This window comes from Hemiscyllium ocellatum, chromosome 22 (genome assembly GCF_020745735.1).
Source record: "Hemiscyllium ocellatum isolate sHemOce1 chromosome 22, sHemOce1.pat.X.cur, whole genome shotgun sequence".
NCBI classification, from domain to species: domain Eukaryota; kingdom Metazoa; phylum Chordata; class Chondrichthyes; order Orectolobiformes; family Hemiscylliidae; genus Hemiscyllium; species Hemiscyllium ocellatum.
Window position 1 is genome coordinate 33,058,437 of NC_083422.1, and position 15,944 is coordinate 33,074,380.

The following is a 15,944-nucleotide window of genomic DNA, read 5'->3' on the forward strand; positions in this document are numbered from 1 at the left end:
AGTCTATTTAGTCATAGTCATAGAGATGTACAGCACGGAAACAGATCCTTCGGTCCAACTCGTCCATGCCGACCAGGTATCCTAATCTAATCTAGTCCCATTTTGGCAGCATTTGGCCAGTATGCCATTAAATTCTTCCTATTCATATACCCATCCAGAGGCTTTTTAAATGTTGCAATTGTACCACCCTCCACCACTTCCTCTGGCAACTCATTCCATACACATACCACCCTCTGTGTGAAAAAATTTCCCCTTATCTCCCTTTTAAATTTTTCCCCTCTCATCCTAAACCTATGCCCTCTGGTTCTGGACTCCCCCATCCCACAGATAAGACCTTATTTATTTACCCTACCCATGCCCCACACAACTTTATAAGCCTCTATAAGGTCACCCCTCAGCCTCCGACGCTCCAGGGAAAAGAGCCCCAGCCTATTCAACCTTTCCCTATAGCTCAAATCCTCCGGCCCTGGCAACATCCTTGTTAATTTTTTTGAAACCCTTTCAGGTTTCACAACATCCTTCTAACAGGAGGGAGACCAGAATTGCACAAAATATTCCAAAAATGGCCAAACCAATGTCCTGTACAGCCACAACATGACCTCACAACTCCTATACTCAAAGTTCTGACTTATAAAGAAAAGCATACCAAATGCCTTCTTCACCAACCTATCTACTTGAGACACCACTTTCAAGGAACCATGAACCTGCACTCCAAAGTCTCTTTGTTCAGCAACACTCCCCAAGACCTTACCATTAAATGTATAAGTCCTGCTCTGATTTACCTTTCCTAAATGCAGCACCTCACATTTACCTAAACTCCAACTACCAATCTTCAGCCCATTGGCCCATCTGATCAAGATTCTGTTATAATCTGAGGCAAGCTTCTTCATTGTCCACTACACCTCCAATTTTGGTATCATCTGCAAACATACTAACTATACCTCCTATGTTCACATCCAAACCATTTATACAAATGCCAAACAGTTGTGGACCCAGCACCGATAGTCACAGGCCTCTTGTCTGAAAGGCAACCCTCCACCAACAACCTTTGTCTTCTACCATTGAGCCAGTTCTGTATCCAAATGGCAAGTTCTCCCTGTATTGCATGAGACTTAACCTTGCTAACCAGTCTCCCATGGGGAACCTTGTTGAACACCTTACTAAAGTCCATATAGATCATGTCCACTGCTCTGGCCTCATCAATCCCCTTAATTACTTCTTCAAAAATCTCAATTAATTTCCCCTTAAATATATTCTGTTATTCACTAAGATCTGATCTGATTGTGATCTTAATTCAATTTTCCTGTAATCTTTTTTCACATCCTAATCCCTGACTCCTTTGGTGATCAGAAATCTGTCTAATTTAGCCTTGAGTATACTCAATGACACAGCCTTCTTTGCTCTGTGAGGAGGGATGTTTCAAATACAAACAACCTTTTGAAGGAAAACATTTCTCCACATATTGGTCCTAAGTGTGCAAGTGCTTTCAGAGAACAAAGTTTATTAGCATGGAAAAAGGAAATTTCTCTCAAAATATTCTCTTCTTCAGACTATTGAATCTTTTTCCTCATGCCACAACAAATTAATCAGAATCGATCCTGGTCTAGCACTAATTTCTGATGGAAGCCAAAGAACATGCCTCTCACAAACAAATTTCTCCAGAGTCAGCAACATGGATATGGTCAGGAGCATACTCCTGTGAAGGTGGAAATACAGCCTCTAGGATATATGGACTACAAAACAGGGCCATGGAGCACTTATCAGTCCAATGATACAGGTGACATTTTGATATGAAAATGTACGTGCACACTTATGGCACAGTTCCTATCAGGTATCCCAACATTCATTAAGTCATTAATGCAGACTTATGATCTGACAATGGAAATATGTTGAGCAGACAGATCATAACGTAACTAGGAGAAAGTGAGGACTGCAGATGCTAGAGATCAGAATCGAAGAATGTGGTGCTGGAAAAGCACAGCAGGTCAGGCAGCAACTAAGGAGCAGGAGAGTTGATGTTTCAAGCATAAACCCTTCATCAAAAATGAGCTGATTTCTGATGAAGGGCTTATGCTCCAAACATCGACTCTCCTGCTCCTGGGATGCTGATTGACTGACTGACTGTGCTTTTCTAGATCATAATGTAAGTCAATGTAAATAATAATTTCACACTATCATTACCTTTATATATCCTTTTTGCAGAGAGAGAAGGAGAAAGCTGTCAGCAGGAGGCCTTATTCACCTCTAATCATCCAAGAATATTTCTTTTCTCTCCACTGAAGCCAGGAGAAGTATATGTGCCTGCACTTTATGAAGGAAGTGCTCACAGATCTCTGTCAACTTTTGCAATTAGAGCTGTAACCTTGGGGCATAGCAAGGATGGGGCTGTCAGTGAATACTAAGGTGACCAATAGCCATGAATTTCTTTATATGTTTGAATCCTTCCAGACATTGACAGTTAACATGAGTGACATCTTTCAGTTCCTGTCCATTACTAGATCATAGAGATGACAGAGACTCGTTGTGCCAATTGAGAGGCGCATCATTCTATTTTTTGACAGAGAGAAACAAGCAGAGATTACACACGTTTCTGCCAGGGTAGTGGATATCACCAATGTGCTGTGTGCCAATGACATATTATGAATAGAATTCTAAAAAAAATCTTTGTTCTATGTTTCTTTCAACAATTACTGATCAATAACCTAATGTGAGCTGCATCCAAATGCTGACAGTTTTCACAAGCAAATAGATTGCTAGTTGTTCAAACTGCAATTGCAGTGTGATCTCACTCATGCTGCTGAATGTCTGCTATTGTGGTAGCAGTCATCTTGTGTTAATCCAATGTTCCAGCAATCTTTCCGCTACCACATCCAACCAGACGGCAACTGCTGAATGGCAATAACTACGTACTTAACAGTTGGCTCATTACTCCACTCTGCAATCTAAAATCAAGTGTCTAGCATGCATAGAGTAAGAACCATACTATCACATGAAACATCGCAGAATATACCGCTGAAAAAACAGTTCTACTGCCTGCGCTGATTCGAAGGACTCCTCCATGACATACCAGTGCATAAATTGTGCGTTATTCTAAACCCTAAAGCAAGCTCTATTGCCATTTTTTCTCTCTCCTATTGCAAATATTCCAAGAGGCACAAAGCATAGTTCTGGAAAGACATTACCTCATTCATTATTGAACACCTTCTCAAAAATAGACCAACCTCCATATATCACTAGTTTCATAACCAAGATCTAAAATGATGATATCTGTACGGATCTAAATCACACACCTTTCATCACACAATGCACAAAACATTAGTGTGAAATTTGCATTGGTTAACTGCGTTTCCTGTTTTCCAGATTCCAGTCTTTTTTCTAATGTGCTGCCAATTTAAAAGTGCAGTGTCACAAGAACATTATGATATAAACCCTTAACTGTGTGGTCTGAAAACTCAATTAGAAGGCTGCCTTTTTGGATGCTGAGTGTCACTGACCCTGAAGCAGGTAAATGTTGTCATTGTGTTGCTCAGCATTATCAATGCTTGTGTTTCACTGCCTGGTGTTGCAACTTGCAGAAAATGCTCCAAACATTTATGGAACACACCAAACATTAACAACAGTGGGAAACATCACCTACATTTTCAATGAGAACCAGAAGCTTAGAAATAGCATTAAAAATTTCAAAACCTGCGCTGATGAGTCTTATATAATTTATAGGATATAAGCCATAAGGACAAAGGTTGGGATAGGCCTGTATAGAATATCTTTGATTTGCATACTGATATTTAGATTATTGCTATATAGGTGATGGTAAGTCTTTACTATTTCACTCAAAGAGAACACAAAATGTAAAAGACATATGTGCGGCTAAATCCCAAACACAGTTTCCCTCTCACATCATCTTTAACATTTTTCAATTCATGATTCTTTTCTTATTAAAGCAAGTGTTGCTGTCTATGATGTCTTCAGACTTTCACAAAAGTGAACGAAAATACCATAAGCAACACATGATCAGATCAAATTGAATTGTGATGAACCAAGTTTTTAAGAGACAAAAATATTTTACAGTTTAGAGAAATGCTTTAACCATGAAACATATTTGTTATTGTCAGCCAACATCAAAATAGAAAGGATTACATTTAATGATTGGAGGCATTTTCCATATCTAATAGTAAATTCAATACAAAAACACTGATGGCATTTCCCAGATCTTCACAAAATAGAAAATTGACAAATCAAATTGCCACAAGTCTTCAGTGTTATCTTGAGATATCCAGCACCACTACAGTTATAGCTGTTAATACCTCAATTTTCTCACCAAATCCAGCAAGAACGTCTCTGAGTGTGGACATGTAATTAATATTGACAAAATTAGGATCAGGCAGGCAGTGGAGTAGGATTCCTGAGTCAGGGCCTATCAGCTCCACTGCTTTCCTTTTCTTTTCTTTTGCTTTTTCTTTTTCCTTACCTGTTGTTGCATGCCATCTGTGCTCAGGACAAGTGGCCCCAGCGCTGAATCGAGTGGGACCCTACTTATTAATCCAGGGCAAGCACGGGACCTGGCATCTGAATCATTGGCAGCTGCATCAGTGGAGGTGACATTGGTGAGGTAGGCCCAGAGGCAAAAGGTAGAGCCTGAGGATCGGCGACTTCATCATTGATTGGATCCAGTGCTGATCCAAGGGCACCACAGTGCCATCGATGAGGTGGGCCCAGCAGCAAGAGGTGCAACTCTGACATTGATGAGTCTCTCATAGATGGCAGCTAGGCATTGGAGAATCAGCCCAGCATCAAAAGATGGTGCCTAAATAATAGCAACTTCAACGTTGGTTGGATCTGGTGTAGATTGCGCTGAGACAGTGGAGGAGAGATGGTAACGCAGGTATTGTTGATGATAAGCTGGCTCAGAATTGATAGAATCTTTTTAACCTCTCTTTCTATTTTCTCTTATTCTTAAAACTATATGGTCCTGGATCATGGCAACAGTGAAAAAGCTTTTCACTGCAATTTACTGTTTTCTCACTGTAAAATACATGTGACAAAAAAAATCATTCACTCATTCACACATTTATCAATACACAATAGGTCCAGATGCAAACGTAAAATCTGCAAGATTCCTGAATATATGAATGTGCTATTTTAGCAAGCTAGAAGAAGGTGAGGACTGCAGATGCTAGTGGTCAGTCGAGAGTGCAGTGCTGGAAAAGCACAACAGGTCGCGCAGCATCCGATGTGCAGGAATGGTGATGATGGGCTTATGTCTGAAACATCTCCTGCTCCTCGGATGTCGCCTGAATTGCTGTGCTTTTCTAGCACCACACTCTCGTCTATTTTAGCAAGTCAAGTATTAGAAACAAGTAGTGATACATTTCATGAATTTTTAGTTTTAAATAGTCTTTTGTTTGTTCATAGGTGAGAGAGCCATTTGTCATGAATGTGTGCAGGTGAACCTTGTGACCATATTCAGGTGCTTGTCGTTGTTCGACATTCTAGTCTTAGCACAGCTTCACTTTTCAAAACTGTGTGAAACAAATGATCAGTTAGTGTGACAGTGATGTAGCAACATATTAATGTTGAAGTTTGAAGGCAGGTTCTCTCCAGAATTGGCAATGAAAGTTCACTGTCACAGCCAGTCTGCAGCAGGGCACACTGAAAGGGGATGGAGTAGTCTGTCACAGACGGTTGAAAATCAATGTGTGTATATATAATTGAACTGCTCTTGTACAGCTCCTGGTGGACAGTTACAGAACATGTTGGCTATTTCAGACAGGGAATATTCAATTCAGACAGGCTATTCGATAGGCTACATAAGGTGGCAAATATATTAAAAACACAACCAACCCTCTTGATTGCATCTAACTGTTTCTCTCTCTGTAACACTGCATCTTTGTGGATTTTTTTCTCTTTAAGATAGGCAGTTTACATCTTTCAAGCTGTTTACTTCTCTTTTAAACACAAGCATCAGGAGAAGAACATATACTCATAGAATTGACTTGTTTAGTCAGTGAAATTGGCCTTGAGTATATCAGGAAATTTGTGTGCAAATGTATTGTGACATTTTGGGAAAAACAATGAAATTTGTATTCTAATGAACTCAGAGTCTATTTTACAATGAAATAAATCCAGGTAAAAAGAGAAATGAAAAATAAACTTCTCAGGCATATATTATATTAAACTTTATTTGAAATTTTACATTGTGCTGCTATTTGCATTCAATTCATCATATTAGTAACAACTTTTTTCAACCAAACACATGAAATAGATTTCTTTTCAGAGTTAATTCCTGCTGGAATAGCAGCATCATTTTCAGGTCAGAATTGACTAATTAACAACTGTGCTGTGACATTTTAATCGAGTCATTGACATCTGCCCTCCAAATTCCTGGACCTGTTCGGAAAATAGAGCAAGATGCATATTCTATCAATGAATGAGTTTCTAATAAAGGGGACCATGATTTGGGTTATGAGGCTCACCAGTACTTGGATTTTTGGAGTCTGCAGCAATATCAGGAATGGACAGTAGACCTGTAAAGGCTGCTCCTACTGTCTCTGTTTCTTCAAACAAGCTGCTTTGAGATCTGAGGGTTACAATGAATTGAGAACTTTCAATGGTGGATGAAGCAGATAACATCTTTAGCCAAATAGGAAGAAAGTGCTCAAGAAAGTCAACAGCAGGTTGTGGTGCTTCTAACCTGGAGGCATTTCTCTAGGAGTTCAGGTAAATTAAATTTAGTGCAGGAACCAAGCCCCTAAGTTCTGTGCATTCCCTCATACAGCAGTTCTCTAAACACCACTACTGCAGCTCAAATCATTTTGTCTCTCCACGCATCTCTTCACAATCCCATTTGACCAATGAACACACTGACACACCCTCATCGTATTGCCATGATTCAACAGTAGATCGCCATGATGCATATTCACATCTCTGCACTCCTTGCACATGAGTAGATATAAATTGAAAGCTTACAGAGACCCAGACGATGACTGGAGGGGTGGGATGGTTCTCCAATAATAGGCACCTTATCAGCCACTGACAATTATGTGTTCCTCTGCTCTGTTGGATAGGAGATCATTCTCCCCAGGAGGCTATAGTTGCCAGCAGCAAACTGCCATGAAGAACCAACCCTCTTGAGACAAGTGAGAGAGCTGATCCTCTCTAGGTCCCATGGAGCCCACATCTTCTAGGAGCTGGATGTATACATCATCCCTTCTGCCTGTGGAGAGAGATATTGTTGAGATGAAGGATCTGCTGTTGCTATTGCTGCTATTGGTGCTGTTGTTTGCTTCTCTTGAGCATTTCCAGAGTTCCAGGTGGAGCTGCATAAGCTGCTCCAAACCCTGTAGTGCACTGCCTTGTGAAAGGTGAAAATGAAGATACAGCTGAAGTGCTAGACAAGTGAAGAGACTAGTAAACTGGTGTTTATCAATAAAGCAGTAACCACATCCTGTAGGGGATGGAGTTCTTCGAACAGCAGTTGCTCAGCTGCCATGGCTGTAGCTTGGCAGTGATCCCGCCCTCCCTTCTTTCAGTTTCCCTGAAATATTTCTTCCCATTGTACTTTCCCAACAGTGATCCTAATGAGTTACTGGCAGGTAAAGAAACATGAGCTCTTACTGTGAAAACCAGAATTGAGGGTTGAAACAATACTTGTTTTTCTAAGTTTCTTAATTTGTTTCCGAGTTGATTGAAGAGGCATTCAGGATTCTTCAATCCTGTCCCAGTGAAATCCTGACATAGGAACATTTAAAGAAATTTAGCTCCTTGCACAAAACCTACAAGCCTGGTTAAAAAGATATAATTATAGACATCTATCAATCAAAAGTAGAGTTGTTTTGCAGCCCAATCTGTAAGAATAGCTTAAATTAGTAAGCAAATCAAATTCTATTTAGTATAAGAGACTCTTAATCAAACAATTATGAACAACAAAATCAGAAAATGCCTCTAACACTCATCTGTGTGGAGATAAATATTACAAGTTAATGACCTTTCATCAGAATAGGAGATACTACAGATGCTTTTAAAGAAACTAAAAACAATAACTAAATGAAAAAAAAATTGGAGAATTGGTAGGATTTGGAACTTTAGAGACTTAAGTTCTGCTGCAAATGGAAGAATCAAATGTGAGTCAGAAAGCTATTGACAGACTCTTTTCCTGAGTTACAGCATTATCATTAGGTGGCACAATGGCATAGTGGTTAGCACTGCCACCTCACAGTGCCAGGCTCCCAGCTTTGATTCCAGCCATGGGCGACTGTCTGTGTAGAGTTTGCACATTCTCCTTGTGTCTGCATGGACTTCGTCCGGGTGCTCTGGTTTCCTCCCACAATCCAAAGATGTGCAGGTCAGGTGAATTGGCCATGGTAAATTGCCTGTAGTGTTAGGTACATTAGTCAGAGGGAAATGGTCTTGGTGGGTTACTCGTCGGAGGGTCAGTGTGGACTGGTTGGGCTGAAGGGCCTGTTTCCACACTGTAAGGAATCTAATCTAATCTAATCTAATCACCCAGATTGCCAAAATGCACAGACCTACTTTACTAAATGCACAGACCTCTCCATTTGAGGGATTCTAATGGCAATCTTGAATGATGCATTAAATATACCAACAGGAAGGAGGAAATTTCCACAAGATGGAAGCAAACAATGTGAATGTTGCGCTGCAACCCCATCCTCCTGTTCTTGGACTGATGTAATCAGACTCAGAAGAGAAGTGCTGTCCCCTGTAGTTATGAGGAGAGAGTCAGCTAACTTGACCTGTCAGACCTAGTTCCTAATGGGAGAGACAGTGAGGCAATGTATGGTGTCCAGTCCTGAAGCAAAAGCCTTGAAATGTTTAATGGCTTCCTGGGGTCTAGTAGGATAAGTGTTAGATAACTCTTAACTGGTAGTCATCACTGTTTGCTTCCTTAGAATTCTTCTAACTGTGCTCCTTCAACAGGCAGCCTGCGCTTCCTGCTCTTTCCAACCTCCTCATCAAATTCCCATCTCAAAGATAAAACAATCAGTTTCAACCTATTGTCATCTCACATGCTTCCTTCACAGTCACCCTCCTCATCTATTTACCCCTACACTATCAGAATCAGCTCCCAACTCCCTACCTTTCCTCTTTGCAGAAGAACCCTCCCATGATTCCAGATTGAGATAGGGAACTGGGATGGAAATTTCGCTACACAAACAGATGGCACATGTTGCAGATTACATTGATATCTCAGTGTTCCATTCACCAAGGTGTACACCCCACCCCCACCTCGACAGGTCCCTACTGTCAAGTAGATGCTCCCAGTGTTGAAACTTCTCATCTGATTCTGTCAAACACCTCACCATTGCCCACAATCCTCAGACCCCTATAAGATTCCATCCACCAAGCGTGAGATGAACAAATTCCCCACCCAGATTATATTCTGTGCCTTCACTACCACTTGTATGTCGTCGAAGAAGTATTCAGTATGAAGGAATACTGATTCATCAGCTAAGACAAGTATGTGAGAGCTGGCAATCAGCAAGTTTCCTTGTCCATGTTTGAACTGATGTCATAAGACACCAGCAAGCCAAAATGAACATCAAGGCCTCCCAGGGCAACCCTCTCCTGACTGCACATCACAGTGCTAGGACATACACTCTGAGTGGTGATGAGGGTATCTGGAACATTGACTGTAAGGTAGGATGTTCTGAATATAATGATGCTCATCTATTTCTTGACTAGTCTGAGGCACAGCTTTATCAATTTTACACAAACCCCAGATGTTGGTAAGGAGGACTTTGGAGGGTCAGCCTCAGACAACTTCAGGTGGCCTATCTGTTTTATCCCTTTTTGAATTTTCTCTAAGTTTGGTACAACAGTGGCTCTTTAGACCAGACAGGAAAGTGTGAACCACATTACTATGGGTCTGCAGTCAAATGTAGGTCAGCCTAAACAAGGAGGACAGATTTCCTTCTCCAACAGCAATAAAATGAGTTTTCATGACAATGGAACTTGCATTATAGTGAACAAAATAGTTGCCTTCCCCAGTTCACCTCACAGTGAATATCAATGGTAGCCTTGAGTAGCTATGCATGAATGTCCTGGATTTTGGACTGTAAAAGTCTTGTGCAGATTGCTGGAAAGAGCCAGAAACAAAGAAATTGAGGACTGTGGTGACAAAAACAGTCACAGACAATATGCAGCCACCTACTCTCTTGGGCAGAGGTCTGCTTTTAAGAGTCTGCCAGTGAATAACTGAATATGGAGTGTATGTATATAACAATAAATAAATACTACAAGATCCTGAGCCGTCTGAGACACTGTTGTTCAGGAAAGCTGTGAATGCAGACCATTGGCCTATTGACCTGTATCCATGGTGTTAAAATATAGCTCTGTCTCCATCCCCTCTGTCCTGCAAAGAGCTTAGGAGAAAACAGCTTCTCTGGTTTGATGTCAGTGTTCCAGCAGCACTTGAAGGTTCCATTTTGGAGCTAAATCTCAAAAGTAAAGTTTTGAGGGTGGGTTCAGTCAACCCCAGGATACTTGAAGGTTACTGGACAAAGTCAGTTTTTTTTCAAGGAAAGAACTGAAGTTAGGCAAAAGGAACTGATCCTGTCAGCCTGGCCTTTCACTGTGATTAGGCAGATTTCAGGCTTTCTCTTGTTGCCAGAAAGTTAGTTTTAGTCATTAACTTCCCAAAATGCACTCACCTCCTGAAACTGACAAGGTGAAGACAACATGGAGCTCATGTATTAGCTAACAATAAAAACAGAATGCAGGCTTAAGTGATCTCTTCATTGTCTTTTTAATGGTTTTAATTTGTTTCCTGAAGGTTTCCTGCAGATCAATGGGAGTTCCTCATTCCTCAAGACAGAGTGATAACATTGAGATTCTGACCTGAAGTCGTCTTTAGGGGATAGAACTCAAATCCCCATCTATTCCTGGAAAATCTTCACTCAGGATGTCAAATTTAAGAAACAAAATTACTTTTTCTGGATTTGTGCTGAGGTACACTTAGACAATGAGGAGACAGGGCATTTGGTCTGACTAGTTTATGTTTGTATGAGCTTTCTCTCATGCTCCTTTATGTAATCCTATCAGCATATCCTTGCATTCCTTTTTCCCGGTGTGTTCATCGAGTTACCCTTTAAAATGTATCCATGCTATTTTCTTCAATTCTCTTTTGTAATCAAAAGTTTGATATTCTAAACATCCCCATGGAAAAGAGAGATCTCCTTTAGATTTACTAGGAACTCTCACATTTTTAACACTAAGATATTTATTACATTAATTATATCATCTTTTATAAGATATAAGGATTGGAAAAACAGGCTTCAAGAGAAGAACACTAATGAGATGTGGGGATTGTTCAAGGAGCAGCTACTATGTGTCCTCGATAAGTATGTACCAGTCAGGCATGGTGTAAAGGGCCTTGTGAGGCAGCCGTGGTTTAGTAAGGAATTGGAATCCCTTGTGAAAGGGAAGAAGGCGGCATATGTAAAGATGAGGCGTGAAGGTTCAGTTGGGGCGATAGAGAGTTATAAGGTAGCCAGGAAGGATCTAAAGAGAGAGCTAAGAGAAGCGAGAAGGGGACATGAAAAGTCTTTAGCTGGTAGGATTAGGGAAAACCCAAAGGCTTTCTATAGGTATGTCAGGAATAAAAGGATGACTAGGGTAGGTATCGGTCCAGTCAAGGATAGTAGTGGGAAGTTGTGTGTGGAGGAGGAGGAGATTGGAGAGACACTAAATCAATACTTTTCATCAGTATTCACTCAGGAACAGGACACTGTTGCTGATGTGAATATGGAGTCACAAATGATTAGAATGGATGGCCTGGAAATATGCAGGGAAGAGGTTCTGGGAATATTGGAGAGGATGAAATAGATAAGTCTCCTGGGCCTGATGGCATTTACCCTAGGATCCTATGGGAAGCTAGGGAGGAGATAGCAGAGCCATTGGCCTGGATTTTTATGTCGTCATGGAAGGAGACAGAGGGTAGTAGTTGATGGACTATGTTCATCTTGGAGTGCAGTTACGAGCGGTGTACCACAAGGATCTGTTTTGGGACCATTGCTTTTTGTTATCTTTATAAATGATCTAGAGGAAGGGCTTGAAAGCTGGGTAAGCAAGTTTGCGGATGACACAAAAGTCGGTGGAGTTGTGGAAAGTGAGGAAGGAAGTGGTAGGTTACAGCGGGATATAGATAAGTCACAGAGCTGGGCAGAAATGTGGCAAATGGAATTCAATGTAGCTAAGTGTGAAGTCATTCACTTTGGTAGGAGTAACAAGAAGATGGATTACTGGGCTAATGGTAGGCTACTTGGTAGTGTGGATGAGCAGAGGGATCTTGGTGTCCATGTACACAGATCTCTGAAAGTTGCCACCCAGGTAAATAGTGCTGTGAGGAAGGCATATGGTGTACTGGGCTTTATTGGTAGAGGAATTGAGTTCCGGAGTCCTGAGGTCATGTTGCAACTGTATAAGACTCTGGTGCGACCTCATCTGGAGTATTGTGTGCAGTTTTGGTCGCCATACTATAGGAAGGATGTGGAGGCATTGGAACGAGTGCAGAGGAGGTTTACCAGGATGTTGCCTGGAATGGTAGGAAAATCTTATGAGGAAAGGCTGAGGCACTTGGGGCTGTTCTCATTGGAGAAGAGAAGGTTTAGGGGAGATTTGATAGAGGTGTATAAGATGATTAGGGGTTTAGATAGGGTTGACAATGAGAACCTTTTACCGCTAATGGAGTCAGGTGTTACTAGGGGACACAGCTTTAAATTAAGGGGTGGTAGGTATAGGACAGATGTTAGGGGTAGATTCTTTACACAGCGGGTTGTGAGTTCATGGAATGCCCTGCCAGTAGCAGTGGTGAACTCTCCTTCTTTATGGTCATTTAAGCGGGCATTGGATAGGCATTTGGAAGTTATTGGGCTAGTGTAGGTTAGGTAGGATTCGGTCGGCGCAACATCGAGGGCCGAAGGGCCTGTACTGCGCTGTATCTTTCTATGTTCTATTTGTTGAAGGGAAAGATAAATAGATCCATAGAATCATAGAGATGTACAGCATGGAAACAGACTGTTCGGTCCAACTTGTCCATGCCGACCATATACCCCAACTCAATTTAGTCCCACCTGCCAGCATCAGGCCCATATCTCTCTATACGCTTCCTATTCAAATACCCTTCCAGATGCCTTTCAAATATTGTAATTGTTCCAGCCTCCACCACCTCCTCTGGCAGTTCATTCCATACACGTACCCCCTCTGCATGAAAAAGTTGCCTCTTAAGTTTCCTTCATATCTTTTCCCTCTCACTCTAAACCTCTAGTTCTGGACTCTCCAACCCCAGGAAAAAGACTGCCTAATTATCCTATCCATGTTCCTCATGATTTTATAAACCTTTATAAGGCCACCCCTCAGCCTCTGACGCTCCAGGGAAAACAGCCCCAGCCTATTCAGCCTCTCCCTATAGCTCAACTCCTCCAACCCTGGCAACATCCTTGTAAATCTTTTCTGAACCCTTTCAAGTTTCACAACATCTTTCCAATAGGAAGGAGACCAGAATTGCACACAATATTCCAACAGTGGCCTAACCAATGTCCTGTACAGCCGCAACATGACCTCCCAACTCCTATACTCAACACTCTGACCAATAAAGTAAAGCATACTAAAGGCTCATTCACCATCTTATCTACCTGCAACTCCACTTTCAAGGAGCTATGAAACTGCATTCCAAGGTCTCTTTGTTCAGCAACACTCCCGAGGACCTTACCATTAAGTATATCAGTTCTGCTAAGATTTGCTTTCCCAAAATGCAGCATCTCACATTTATCTGAATTAAACTCCATCGGCCCATCTGGTCCAGATCCCATTGTAATCTGAGGTAACCTTCTTCTTTACTGTCTACTGCACCTCCAATTTTGGTGTCATCTGTAAACTTACGAACAATATACCTCTTATGCTCAGATCCAAGTCATTTATATAAATGACAAAAAGTAGTGGAACCCAGAACCGATCCTTGTGACACTCCACTGGTCACAGGCCTCCAGTCTGAAAAACAACCCTCCACCATCACTCCCATCTGTCCTCTACCTTTGAGCCAGTTCTGTATCTAAATGGCTAGTTCTCCATGTATTCCATGAGATCTTGCTAACCAATCTCCCATGGGGAACCTTGTCGAACGCCTTACTTAAGTCCATATAGATCACATCTAAGGCTCTGCCCTCATCAATCCTCTTTGTTGTTTCTTCAAAAAAATGCAATCAAATTTGTGAGACATGATTTCCCATGCACAAAGCCAAGTTGACTATCCCTAATCAGTCTTTGCCTTTCCAAATACAGTTACATCCTGTCCCTCAGGATTCCCTCCAACAACTTGCCCACCACTGATGTCAGGCTCACTAGTCTATAGTTTCCTGGCTTGTGCTTATTGTCTCTCTTAAATAGTGGCACCATGTTAGCCAACCTCCAGTCTTCTGGCACCTTACCTGTGGCTATCGATGATACACATAAATGAAATATGTGTCCATTTATCAATGCATAAAGAATAGATATTGAACAAAGTATTTCATTCAAAACTTAAGGGTACAAATTCAATAATTTTGCAAGCAAATTTGAACCCACAACTTAAAACTATTTTGAGCTCTTGTCATTGGATTCTACCTTTGTCAAGTATCCTGAGGCTGTTCACTTTCTTACTGTGCCGATTCCAAAAAGAATGAAAGGATCTTCACAAGAACACTGAGCTGCACGCTTCTCTGGACAACTTTGGTCTTGATTTGTTTTAGAACATAGAACAGTACAGTACAGGCCCTTTGACCCACGATGTGTGCCAAGCATTTATCTTAATCTGAAATCAATCTAAGCTACACACCTCTCAATTTACTGCCATCCATATGCTTGCCCGCAGTCGCTTACACGTCCCTAATGTCTCTGACACTACTACCACTTCTGGCAGTGCATTCCACACACCCACCATACTCTATATAAAGAACCTACCTCTGACGTCTCCCCTATACCTTCCTCGAATCACCTTAAAATTATGACTCATCATGACAGTCATTTCTGCCTTGAGGAAAAGTCTCTGTCTATTTACTCTATCTATGCCTCTCATTGCCTTGTACTCTTCTATCAAGTCAACTCTCTTTCTTCTCTCCAGTGTGAAAAGCCCTAGCTCACTCAACCTCTTATCATAAGACATGCCCTCCAATCCAGGCAGCATTCTGGTAAATTTCCTCTGCACCCTATCTAAAGCATCTACATTCTTCCTATAATGAGGTGACCAGAACTGGACATAATATTCCAAGTGTCTCGCCAGGGTTCTATAAAGCTGCAGCAAAGCCTCATGGCTCTTGAACTCAATTTCCCATTAATGAATTCAAAACACCGTTCACCTTCTTAACTACCCTAATCAACTGGGTGGCAGCTTTGAGGGATCTATGTACGTGGACCCCAAGATCCTGCTGTTCTTCCATACTGCCAAGAATCCTGTCTTTAACCCATATTCATAATTCGAATTCGATCTTCCAAAATGAATCACTTCACATTTGTTTATCTACCACTTCTCAGCCCGCTCTGCATCTTCTCAGCCTTGTTGTAACCTGCAACAGCCCTCAATACTATCTATAACACCGCCAATCTTTGTGTCATTGGCAAACTTGCTAACTCACCCTTCCACTTCTTCATCCAAGTATTTATAAAACTACAAAGAGCAGAAGCCCAATAACAGATCCCTGCAGGACACCACTGGTTACCAACCTCCAGACGGAATACTTTCCATCCACTACTACTCGCTGTCTTCTTTCGGTCAGACAATTCTGTATCCAGACAGCCAAATTTCCCTGTATCCCATACCTCCTAACTTTCTGAATGTGCCTATTATGGGGAACCTTATCCAATGCCTTACTGAAATCCAAATACACCACATTCACCACGCAACCTTCGTCAACTTGTCTCATCAACATCCTCAAAGAACTCAATAAGGCTTGTGA